This window comes from Phyllobates terribilis, unplaced genomic scaffold, assembly GCF_046119375.1.
Source record: "Phyllobates terribilis strain yellow unplaced genomic scaffold, ASM4611937v1 Scaffold_5__5_contigs__length_657084704, whole genome shotgun sequence".
In the NCBI taxonomy this organism is placed as follows: Eukaryota; Metazoa; Chordata; class Amphibia; order Anura; family Dendrobatidae; genus Phyllobates; species Phyllobates terribilis.
This window is the reverse complement of record NW_027362765.1, coordinates 414,335,550-414,346,261: the sequence shown is the minus strand read 5'-3', so window position 1 is coordinate 414,346,261 and position 10,712 is coordinate 414,335,550. Positions and strand designations below refer to the sequence as shown.

Below are 10,712 nucleotides of genomic sequence, written 5' to 3'. Positions count from 1 at the left end.
TCAATAGTCCTGAGGCATCTTTGATAACTAGAGTATCTAGAAAGTTGATCTGATGCGGGTGGTGGTTGAGAGTAAAATGTAAACCTGGACAGGAGGTATTAAGAGCCATAAAGAATTCATCTAAAGTGTCCTGGGAACCTGTCCAGATACAAAAGACGTCGTCTATGTATCGTTTCCATAGAATGGAATGTTCTTGAAACAATGGATTGCTGTATACATACTGTGTCTCAAAAGTGGACATGTAGGAGTTTGCGTAAGGGGGGGCTACATTAGAGCCCATTGCGGTCCCCTTGGTCTGTATGTAAAATGTATCCTGAAAGAGGAAGTAGTTATGTGTAAGGACTATTGTTAGGAGTTCTACGGTTAAGTCAATTATAGATGGGTTGGTATCTGAGTCCCTCAACATTTGTGTGACAGCTTGGATACCCCGATCATGGGGAATTGAGGTATAGAGGCTGGTGACGTCTAAGGACACTAAGATGGCTTCTGGAGGAACTTGTTTGAGTGTTTTGATGATCTCAAGAAAGGCACCTGTATCTAATAGATAAGATGGACTTTTTTGGGTGAGTGGTGTGAGGATCTTCTCTAAAAAGATTGCCAGAGGTGATAAAACGGAATCTGTAGAGGCCACAATAGGACGCCCGGGGGGTTGGGTAAGACTTTTGTGGATTTTGGGTAAGACATAAAATACCGGTATAATTGGATGTGGATTTATTAAGTATTCATACGTTTTTAAGTCAATGACATTGGCTGTTAAAAAACGTTGTAGTGTCGAGGTGATGAGTGTTTGTATTTTTGTGGTCGGGTCCGTAGATAGTTTACGGTATGTGGACTCATCATTAAGTTGTCTTAGAATTTCCGTAATGTAATCACATTTGTTCATGACCACTACCGCTCCACCTTTATCAGCTGGCTTTATTATCAAATCTTTGTCCTCTTGCAGGCTTCGTAGGGCCTGTCGGTCAAGAGGAGAGAGATTCGTCTGATAATGTGTTCTGCCCTTGTCAATATTGGAGCGCAATTTTTGAAACGCCCCATCCACGAACCCTATGAAGGTTTCAAGTGGATGTGTGCCTCGAGGAGGCCTATATTTGCTCTTAGACCGGAGACCTAAGTCTTGGGCTGTGATATCGGTCGTAATGACCGGAGGAGTGGCGTTAGAAGGATTATGTGCAAAGTGAGTTTTCAGACGTAAGGTACGGTAAAAGCGTTGTAGCTCCATGTCTAATTTAAAGGTATTGTATTTGTATGTGGGGCAGAAGGAAAGTCCCTTTTGGAGAACAGATGTTTGTGCAACGTTGAGAGTTTTGGAAGAGATATTTACCACCAGTTGTGGGTCTGTGATCGGGTAATTCGTGTGAAGTCCAGATTTCCCCTTGTTCCTATTGCCTCGCCTCGTCTTCTTCTGTTGGGACGTCTTCGTGTTTGACCTAAAAAAGGAACAGACTGAATAGTGGACTGTCTTTGGTCCATGTCGGATCCGGAGGAAGTGTAGTCGGTTGAAGACTTGGCTGTGCGGTGGGTATATTTGTTTGTAGAGGGATTGTCTCGCCATCTGTATACTCGGTTCTGTTCGTAGTCCTGGAGATCTCTAGCGAACTTGTTCCTTTTTCTAGTTTCGGTATCACGTTTGTGCAGATCAATGTTGGTCTGGATTTTGCTTTGAAGCGTCTGGAGATCCTCAGGGCTGATCGAAGTCGTCAATTGGGATTCGATGTTTTTGATCTGTTCCTTCGTTGTAGTGATTGCCTTATGTAAAAAGTCCACTGTTAGTAGCATCAAATCAAAAGAACATTTATTAAGGATGAGTTCAAATTTGCTACAATAATCAGGAATGTCAGAGAAAAGAGTAGGACGGATTGGTACCCTTAGTCCCCTAGGAATCCTCTGAACTCTTAAATACTCTGTGAGTGTTGCGCAGTGTAACTCAATATTGGTGAGATGTCTGCGTTCTTTTTCCAGGTCCCGCCCACGTGTTTCGCTGGGTGGTACCCTAAGGAATTCGCTGGAAAGGTTGGTTTGGGAAATGATGTTAGATGCTTCATCTGCGTTATATGAAAAGGTTACTGATGACATGACACAACAGTGTGCTTGCGGACAGGAGTAAGTAATGATAAGAAAAAACGCAGCACTACTGGACCTGGGTGCTTGAGTAGGGTCCAAAGCCTTGAGATATAGTGATAACCTCAGCACACCAATTGATATAAAAGGTACTTTTATTAGCAGTCCACAGTAAAGACGTTTCGGTCAACACGACCTTCATCAGTGTACTGCATATAAACAGAAATATACAGAAATAGAGACATTATAGTGATTGTAAAATTACAATATATATTATGAGACATATATAAAGACAAGAGGTCTATGTGTCTATGTAACCTTTATCCAGCAAATAAAATAAGAAGAACGGAGCAACCTACCAAATTACTGGGATGGGAGCAGGAAAGAGGAAGGAGATGGGACCCAATACTGGGGATCCTATGGAGAGAGTGCATACCATGAAGATATGTGGAACTGGAATAGGGTGAGGGCTATAAGAGAGGAAAACATACCGTGTAGGTGAAGAGCCTGAAGTAAAGTGCTGCCTGGATCGCGGTATCCACCGCTGGATATTAGCAGGGTGTGTGTATAGAGGGACTGGCTATAAGTATGGGTGTAGGAGAGGAGGATTTGGCAGTCAGCCAATGAGAGCAGTGAAAGTGCCGGTGAATAGCGCTAGATGCGGTGACGTCACAGGAAGTGACGCGAGGCGGGGAGGTGCCGGCTTCTGATTGGTCCGGTGCCGCGCATGCGCACATGCGTGCGTGTCAGCCGGCGTGCAGGTGCGTTCCAGGGACCAGGAAGTGGTTTCTGTATTTGGAGTATGTGATATACTGCCGGAAAAAAGAAGCAGGAAGCGTTTCACCATCGGGAGGGAGGGTTGGAGAGGTATGGAAGGACGAGGGTGGGTATGGATCCATAATCTGTAACATGAAATAAATTGTCAGTTGAAGTTACATGGCACAACACAGTCAAAAGCACATCACAATATTGTTATGATATCCTGTAATAGGTAGGTATGCATCAATCATGGATCTCATGATAAACAACAAATAAGGATTAAATGTTAATCCATTAAAGAGTGAGAGGGATATCCATACATAAACTAAGGTCCCTGCTTGAGCAATATGTGACCAGGTGAATTTAAATAAAATAAGTGAAGATCATAATCGTAGTGTGGTCAAGATACCATATAATAGGTGAATGTACGTCAATCATGATCCTACTGATAAAAAAGTAAAATAAAGATTAGATATTGACCCATTGTGGAGTAGGAGGGATATACTCATATAGGCTGGGGTCCCTACTGGAGTAATACCGGATCAGGTGAATTTAAATAAATGAGTGAAGATCATAATCCTTATTGAGCCCTTTGGGATAAAGGGACTGCAGTTGATGAATCCAAAATGCCTCTCTCTGTTTGAGGGTTTGGATTCGATTGCCCCCACGGCGGAGTGGTCTGATTTGTTCTATGACTTGGAATCGCAATTGGGACACATTGTGTCCTGCTGCTATGAAGTGTTGGGGAATAGGTAAAAGTAAATTTTTGCATCTGATGGTGGATTTGTGTTTGGAGATTCTGTCTTTGATAGGTTGAGTTGTTTCCCCTACATAGACCAGGCCACAGGGGCATTTCACTAGGTATACAACAAAATTCGTGTCGCAGGTATAGTAACCCTTAATGTTGTATTTCTTGCCTGTTTGTGGGTGATGGATAGTATCCCCTCTAAGGATATTGTGACACTGATGACAATGTAGACATGGAAAGGTTCCTTTCTTAGGGGTTTGTAGAAATCTTTGCTGGGGACCAAGGGACGATGTCCCTATGTCAGCTCGGACTAATGAATCTCTGATGTTAGGTGCTCTTTTAAAGCAAGGTAGAAAAGGTTGATGAAAAGATTTGATGGTAGGGTAGCCTGTTTGAAGAATATTCCAATGTTTCCGTATCGTGCGGTGTATGGTGTAAGCTAGAGGATGATATGTATGTACAAATGGAATACGATCGGATGTCTCTCGTCGTGGTTGTGTATGGTGGTCCTGTGATTCATGAAGGAGGTCCTGAGGATATCCTCTTTCTACGAATTTCTGTGTCATTTCTTTTACTCTGACTTCTCGTAATGTCATATCTGTCACAATACGTTCAACCCTCCGGAATTGTGATTTGGGAATGGCATGTTTCATGGGGGTTGGGTGGTTGCTTGCAAAATGTAGAAGTGTATTGCGATCTGTGGATTTCCTATAGATGTCAGTGGTCAATAGTCCTGAGGCATCTTTGATAACTAGAGTATCTAGAAAGTTGATCTGATGCGGGTGGTGGTTGAGAGTAAAATGTAAACCTGGACAGGAGGTATTAAGAGCCATAAAGAATTCATCTAAAGTGTCCTGGGAACCTGTCCAGATACAAAAGACGTCGTCTATGTATCGTTTCCATAGAATGGAATGTTCTTGAAACAATGGATTGCTGTATACATACTGTGTCTCAAAAGTGGACATGTAGGAGTTTGCGTAAGGGGGGGCTACATTAGAGCCCATTGCGGTCCCCTTGGTCTGTATGTAAAATGTATCCTGAAAGAGGAAGTAGTTATGTGTAAGGACTATTGTTAGGAGTTCTACGGTTAAGTCAATTATAGATGGGTTGGTATCTGAGTCCCTCAACATTTGTGTGACAGCTTGGATACCCCGATCATGGGGAATTGAGGTATAGAGGCTGGTGACGTCTAAGGACACTAAGATGGCTTCTGGAGGAACTTGTTTGAGTGTTTTGATGATCTCAAGAAAGGCACCTGTATCTAATAGATAAGATGGACTTTTTTGGGTGAGTGGTGTGAGGATCTTCTCTAAAAAGATTGCCAGAGGTGATAAAACGGAATCTGTAGAGGCCACAATAGGACGCCCGGGGGGTTGGGTAAGACTTTTGTGGATTTTGGGTAAGACATAAAATACCGGTATAATTGGATGTGGATTTATTAAGTATTCATACGTTTTTAAGTCAATGACATTGGCTGTTAAAAAACGTTGTAGTGTCGAGGTGATGAGTGTTTGTATTTTTGTGGTCGGGTCCGTAGATAGTTTACGGTATGTGGACTCATCATTAAGTTGTCTTAGAATTTCCGTAATGTAATCACATTTGTTCATGACCACTACCGCTCCACCTTTATCAGCTGGCTTTATTATCAAATCTTTGTCCTCTTGCAGGCTTCGTAGGGCCTGTCGGTCAAGAGGAGAGAGATTCGTCTGATAATGTGTTCTGCCCTTGTCAATATTGGAGCGCAATAAGGATTATGATCTTCACTCATTTATTTAAATTCACCTGATCCGGTATTACTCCAGTAGGGACCCCAGCCTATATGAGTATATCCCTCCTACTCCACAATGGGTCAATATCTAATCTTTATTTTACTTTTTTATCAGTAGGATCATGATTGACGTACATTCACCTATTATATGGTATCTTGACCACACTACGATTATGATCTTCACTTATTTTATTTAAATTCACCTGGTCACATATTGCTCAAGCAGGGACCTTAGTTTATGTATGGATATCCCTCTCACTCTTTAATGGATTAACATTTAATCCTTATTTGTTGTTTATCATGAGATCCATGATTGATGCATACCTACCTATTACAGGATATCATAACAATATTGTGATGTGCTTTTGACTGTGTTGTGCCATGTAACTTCAACTGACAATTTATTTCATGTTACAGATTATGGATCCATACCCACCCTCGTCCTTCCATACCTCTCCAACCCTCCCTCCCGATGGTGAAACGCTTCCTGCTTCTTTTTTCCGGCAGTATATCACATACTCCAAATACAGAAACCACTTCCTGGTCCCTGGAACGCACCTGCACGCCGGCTGACACGCACGCATGTGCGCATGCGCGGCACCGGACCAATCAGAAGCCGGCACCTCCCCGCCTCGCGTCACTTCCTGTGACGTCACCGCATCTAGCGCTATTCACCGGCACTTTCACTGCTCTCATTGGCTGACTGCCAAATCCTCCTCTCCTACACCCATACTTATAGCCAGTCCCTCTATACACACACCCTGCTAATATCCAGCGGTGGATACCGCGATCCAGGCAGCACTTTACTTCAGGCTCTTCACCTACACGGTATGTTTTCCTCTCTTATAGCCCTCACCCTATTCCAGTTCCACATATCTTCATGGTATGCACTCTCTCCATAGGATCCCCAGTATTGGGTCCCATCTCCTTCCTCTTTCCTGCTCCCATCCCAGTAATTTGGTAGGTTGCTCCGTTCTTCTTATTTTATTTGCTGGATAAAGGTTACATAGACACATAGACCTCTTGTCTTTATATATGTCTCATAATATATATTGTAATTTTACAATCACTATAATGTCTCTATTTCTGTATATTTCTGTTTATATGCAGTACACTGATGAAGGTCGTGTTGACCGAAACGTCTTTACTGTGGACTGCTAATAAAAGTACCTTTTATATCAATTGGTGTGCTGAGGTTATCACTATATCTCAAGGCTTTGGACCCTACTCAAGCACCCAGGTCCAGTAGTGCTGCGTTTTTTCTTATCATTACTTACTCCTGTCCGCAAGCACACTGTTGTGTCATGTCATCAGTAACCTTTTCATATAACGCAGATGAAGCATCTAACATCATTTCCCAAACCAACCTTTCCAGCGAATTCCTTAGGGTACCACCCAGCGAAACACGTGGGCGGGACCTGGAAAAAGAACGCAGACATCTCACCAATATTGAGTTACACTGCGCAACACTCACAGAGTATTTAAGAGTTCAGAGGATTCCTAGGGGACTAAGGGTACCAATCCGTCCTACTCTTTTCTCTGACATTCCTGATTATTGTAGCAAATTTGAACTCATCCTTAATAAATGTTCTTTTGATTTGATGCTACTAACAGTGGACTTTTTACATAAGGCAATCACTACAACGAAGGAACAGATCAAAAACATCGAATCCCAATTGACGACTTCGATCAGCCCTGAGGATCTCCAGACGCTTCAAAGCAAAATCCAGACCAACATTGATCTGCACAAACGTGATACCGAAACTAGAAAAAGGAACAAGTTCGCTAGAGATCTCCAGGACTACGAACAGAACCGAGTATACAGATGGCGAGACAATCCCTCTACAAACAAATATACCCACCGCACAGCCAAGTCTTCAACCGACTACACTTCCTCCGGATCCGACATGGACCAAAGACAGTCCACTATTCAGTCTGTTCCTTTTTTAGGTCAAACACGAAGACGTCCCAACAGAAGAAGACGAGGCGAGGCAATAGGAACAAGGGGAAATCTGGACTTCACACGAATTACCCGATCACAGACCCACAACTGGTGGTAAATATCTCTTCCAAAACTCTCAACGTTGCACAAACATCTGTTCTCCAAAAGGGACTTTCCTTCTGCCCCACATACAAATACAATACCTTTAAATTAGACATGGAGCTACAACGCTTTTACCGTACCTTACGTCTGAAAACTCACTTTGCACATAATCCTTCTAACGCCACTCCTCCGGTCATTACGACCGATATCACAGCCCAAGACTTAGGTCTCCGGTCTAAGAGCAAATATAGGCCTCCTCGAGGCACACATCCACTTGAAACCTTCATAGGGTTCGTGGATGGGGCGTTTCAAAAATTGCGCTCCAATATTGACAAGGGCAGAACACATTATCAGACGAATCTCTCTCCTCTTGACCGACAGGCCCTACGAAGCCTGCAAGAGGACAAAGATTTGATAATAAAGCCAGCTGATAAAGGTGGAGCGGTAGTGGTCATGAACAAATGTGATTACATTACGGAAATTCTAAGACAACTTAATGATGAGTCCACATACCGTAAACTATCTACGGACCCGACCACAAAAATACAAACACTCATCACCTCGACACTACAACGTTTTTTAACAGCCAATGTCATTGACTTAAAAACGTATGAATACTTAATAAATCCACATCCAATTATACCGGTATTTTATGTCTTACCCAAAATCCACAAAAGTCTTACCCAACCCCCCGGGCGTCCTATTGTGGCCTCTACAGATTCCGTTTTATCACCTCTGGCAATCTTTTTAGAGAAGATCCTCACACCACTCACCCAAAAAAGTCCATCTTATCTATTAGATACAGGTGCCTTTCTTGAGATCATCAAAACACTCAAACAAGTTCCTCCAGAAGCCATCTTAGTGTCCTTAGACGTCACCAGCCTCTATACCTCAATTCCCCATGATCGGGGTATCCAAGCTGTCACACAAATGTTGAGGGACTCAGATACCAACCCATCTATAATTGACTTAACCGTAGAACTCCTAACAATAGTCCTTACACATAACTACTTCCTCTTTCAGGATACATTTTACATACAGACCAAGGGGACCGCAATGGGCTCTAATGTAGCCCCCCCTTACGCAAACTCCTACATGTCCACTTTTGAGACACAGTATGTATACAGCAATCCATTGTTTCAAGAACATTCCATTCTATGGAAACGATACATAGACGACGTCTTTTGTATCTGGACAGGTTCCCAGGACACTTTAGATGAATTCTTTATGGCTCTTAATACCTCCTGTCCAGGTTTACATTTTACTCTCAACCACCACCCGCATCAGATCAACTTTCTAGATACTCTAGTTATCAAAGATGCCTCAGGACTATTGACCACTGACATCTATAGGAAATCCACAGATCGCAATACACTTCTACATTTTGCAAGCAACCACCCAACCCCCATGAAACATGCCATTCCCAAATCACAATTCCGGAGGGTTGAACGTATTGTGACAGATATGACATTACGAGAAGTCAGAGTAAAAGAAATGACACAGAAATTCGTAGAAAGAGGATATCCTCAGGACCTCCTTCATGAATCACAGGACCACCATACACAACCACGACGAGAGACATCCGATCGTATTCCATTTGTACATACATATCATCCTCTAGCTTACACCATACACCGCACGATACGGAAACATTGGAATATTCTTCAAACAGGCTACCCTACCATCAAATCTTTTCATCAACCTTTTCTACCTTGCTTTAAAAGAGCACCTAACATCAGAGATTCATTAGTCCGAGCTGACATAGGGACATCGTCCCTTGGTCCCCAGCAAAGATTTCTACAAACCCCTAAGAAAGGAACCTTTCCATGTCTACATTGTCATCAGTGTCACAATATCCTTAGAGGGGATACTATCCATCACCCACAAACAGGCAAGAAATACAACATTAAGGGTTACTATACCTGCGACACGAATTTTGCTGTATACCTAGTGAAATGCCCCTGTGGCCTGGTCTATGTAGGGGAAACAACTCAACCTATCAAAGACAGAATCTCCAAACACAAATCCACCATCAGATGCAAAAATTTACTTTTACCTATTCCCCAACACTTCATAGCAGCAGGACACAATGTGTCCCAATTGCGATTCCAAGTCATAGAACAAATCAGACCACTCCGCCGTGGGGGCAATCGAATCCAAACCCTCAAACAGAGAGAGGCATTTTGGATTCATCAACTGCAGTCCCTTTATCCCAAAGGGCTCAATAAGGATTATGATCTTCACTCATTTATTTAAATTCACCTGATCCGGTATTACTCCAGTAGGGACCCCAGCCTATATGAGTATATCCCTCCTACTCCACAATGGGTCAATATCTAATCTTTATTTTACTTTTTTATCAGTAGGATCATGATTGACGTACATTCACCTATTATATGGTATCTTGACCACACTACGATTATGATCTTCACTTATTTTATTTAAATTCACCTGGTCACATATTGCTCAAGCAGGGACCTTAGTTTATGTATGGATATCCCTCTCACTCTTTAATGGATTAACATTTAATCCTTATTTGTTGTTTATCATGAGATCCATGATTGATGCATACCTACCTATTACAGGATATCATAACAATATTGTGATGTGCTTTTGACTGTGTTGTGCCATGTAACTTCAACTGACAATTTATTTCATGTTACAGATTATGGATCCATACCCACCCTCGTCCTTCCATACCTCTCCAACCCTCCCTCCCGATGGTGAAACGCTTCCTGCTTCTTTTTTCCGGCAGTATATCACATACTCCAAATACAGAAACCACTTCCTGGTCCCTGGAACGCACCTGCACGCCGGCTGACACGCACGCATGTGCGCATGCGCGGCACCGGACCAATCAGAAGCCGGCACCTCCCCGCCTCGCGTCACTTCCTGTGACGTCACCGCATCTAGCGCTATTCACCGGCACTTTCACTGCTCTCATTGGCTGACTGCCAAATCCTCCTCTCCTACACCCATACTTATAGCCAGTCCCTCTATACACACACCCTGCTAATATCCAGCGGTGGATACCGCGATCCAGGCAGCACTTTACTTCAGGCTCTTCACCTACACGGTATGTTTTCCTCTCTTATAGCCCTCACCCTATTCCAGTTCCACATATCTTCATGGTATGCACTCTCTCCATAGGATCCCCAGTATTGGGTCCCATCTCCTTCCTCTTTCCTGCTCCCATCCCAGTAATTTGGTAGGTTGCTCCGTTCTTCTTATTTTATTTGCTGGATAAAGGTTACATAGACACATAGACCTCTTGTCTTTATATATGTCTCATAATATATATTGTAATTTTACAATCACTATAATGTCTCTAT

General features: G+C 42.8%; 1 long non-coding RNA gene across 1 annotated transcript; it reads left to right on the top strand.

The window, feature by feature from the left end:
• Positions 1 to 6,016: 6,016 nt before the first annotated feature.
• On the top strand, positions 6,017 to 6,518 carry LOC141273391 (uncharacterized). The gene is made up of 2 exons (XR_012322093.1): positions 6,017 to 6,164; positions 6,239 to 6,518. It is a non-coding gene; the product is annotated as an uncharacterized lncRNA (long non-coding RNA).
• Positions 6,519 to 10,712: the final 4,194 nt, after the last annotated feature.